Raw genomic sequence first — 2,457 nt, 5'->3', positions numbered from 1 at the left:
CCAGTAGATGTCGAAGTAACGGAGGATCTGACCAAGGGGGAGGATGTAGATGATAAAGAGTAAGGGACCCATTACAGAGCGCTGGAGGACACCCTGTAGAACTGCAGTTGAGTCTGAGGTGTGGCCATTGAGGGAGATGTAGTCAGTCCGGTTTGTGAGGTATAATTATGGCAAGGAGAGTGTGGTGCCTTAAACACACCCTCAAGCCTGGTGAGGAGGATCTGATGGCTCACTGTGTCAAAAGCGGCACTCAGGTCAAGGAGAATCAGGATGTTGAGGGCACCAGCATCAGCAGAGGTCAGGAGGTAATCAACAACTTTGAGGAGTTCAGTTTCAGTACTGTGGAGGGGGCGGTAACCAGACTGGAGGGGCTCGAACAGGTATGTAATTGGGAGGCAACAGTACGTTCCATAGTCTTGGCAAGGAATGGGAGGTTGGAAATGGTTCGGAAGTTATTGAGGATGGTGGTGTCCAGTCCTGGCCTTTTTAAGATGGGAGTGACTGCAGCTGTTTTGTAGGGGACAGTTCTGTGGGCGAGTGAGTGGTTGACGATGTGTGGGATATATGGACACAGAGCAGGAAGTCAGACTTTAATGAGAGCAGTGGAGAGAGGATCCAGGGAGCAAGTTGTAGTCTTGGATGACATGAGTTTTGAGATATATGGACAGTCAATGGGGGCGATTTCAGGGAGCCGGGCGTCAGGGGTGACTATTGGGGAGTTGACAGGGGGAGGGGAGGCTGAGATATTGATCAGTCACATAATTAGTCATTCTATCCCGTGTTTTACTGCTTAAAGAATAGTATCTTGTTATATGCTAGTGTTCATTCTAACAACATACAAACTTCTCTTGGTGTGACTTATTCATAAGACTGGGCTTACAGGTAAGTGATGATTGGGTGCAACCGTAGCATGTGGGTTTACTATCTAAGAAAGTCACATGTACGGAACCTTGCAGAAAGAAGTATAATAGTGTTTGTTGTTTTGAATGCAGTTAGACGGTTGAGCCCTCGGGTTAGCCACCTCGTGCTATCTTAAAGTCTGCACAGACAACTAATTTCCTTTTACACACTATCTGCTGACTGCCACATATACAGAAAGGGGTTGTATTTTCTCTATAAATGCAGATACCTGGCTATGTTTGTTAAGCTTTCAACTCTGAACCATTCTTGGTGATGTTGATTGCTTCATTTTTGCAAATCTTATAATAAAGCTGTTGTTGGAAGAATTTACAGTCTCTCTATTCCTATAGAATTACCCTGACAAAATTGAGCTTGCTGATTGCTCCCGAGGAGACCAAGGTTACCTACGCACAGGGCTGCGTTAGATGTGGCTCGGGAGCCAACAGAGCAGAAATGGACCCGCCTCGGACCGGCTGGGAGTGTCAGTGAGTGGATACGCCATTCCAGACAGACAAAATAGATTAAGGGTGAGACTGATTTTCTTTTAAACACCATAGAAAATCCTGTTCTGGGACAGGTTGTGCACATTATGTCTTTGTTGTAGCAAAGACACCCCTAGTTAGAAGTTTTGTTGTAGCAGAGTTATTTCTGAATAGAGGAAGTCCTGGAAGTAATTCTAGGGCAAATATCCTGTTGAAGCAGGGTGATCTCCAATTGGGATCTTTTTGTTCAAGCAGAAGTATCCTGGTTAGAGACAGGGGTTGTGTAGGACGCGGTTACAAGTTATGTGATCCTAGGGCACAATCCTGAAATAGAAATAAATACATTGTAATAATGAAAATTAAAATGAATTAGTGTACTGGTAAAACATTTGGTTATGATTGGGAAACCAGCTATACATTTGAAAACCTGCATGGGAATTTGCATAGGAGGAACTACCATGTGGGCATAGCATTTAAAATTACATAGAATAATTCTATTAAAAAAAATGTAAAAGGAAGGAAGGAAGACGTTCGTTATTAAACACTGTTGTTTGTATGTTTGTGTTTGAGTGTGTGTGTATAGCGGAGTTTCACAATGGGAGCCATGAGCAGCAAGAGAGAACCTTGCCTGCCCGAACCACTAACCAGACCAGTGAAGGTCATGGCGGATAAATGGGGCGGGGATATTCTGGAACAGGCACCACTCTGGCACAAAGTAGCAGATTTTCCCTTAAAAGGCACATTGAGTGAAATTTTATTAGCAGAATATAGAAAGAAATTAGAGAAGTTTGAGGAAACCAAGAAAGGCAAGACATGTCTAATAGATTGGGGAAAGTTTAGAAAGTGGCAGAGGGAAGCCAAAAGACAGTCAGACAGGAAAGTTAAAGGAATAATGGTGAAAGAAAGTTAGGAGAAACAGGGATGATGATGATAATGACTTTCCACCCCCCTATTATACCCCTGTATCCACTGTACCAGCACCAGCCCTGGTTGTTCGAGAGCAGCTCGCTCAGCCGTCTCCCATACCGCAGCTCTACCAGCAGACCCCTCGGGGGTGGCCCATGAGCAGTGGAAA

At 44.5% G+C, this 2,457-nt stretch overlaps 1 long non-coding RNA gene across 1 annotated transcript; it reads left to right on the top strand.

Moving 5' to 3' along the window:
• The first annotated feature begins 240 nt into the window (after positions 1–240).
• LOC115152184 (uncharacterized) lies at positions 241–1,406 on the top strand. Its single transcript, XR_003867438.1, has 2 exons — positions 241–380; positions 1,251–1,406. It is a non-coding gene; the product is annotated as an uncharacterized LOC115152184 (long non-coding RNA).
• Positions 1,407–2,457: the final 1,051 nt, after the last annotated feature.

The sequence above is a fragment of the Salmo trutta genome, chromosome 17, assembly GCF_901001165.1.
Source record: "Salmo trutta chromosome 17, fSalTru1.1, whole genome shotgun sequence".
NCBI lineage: Eukaryota > Metazoa > Chordata > Actinopteri > Salmoniformes > Salmonidae > Salmo > Salmo trutta.
This window is presented reverse-complemented; position numbering and strand designations above follow the sequence as displayed.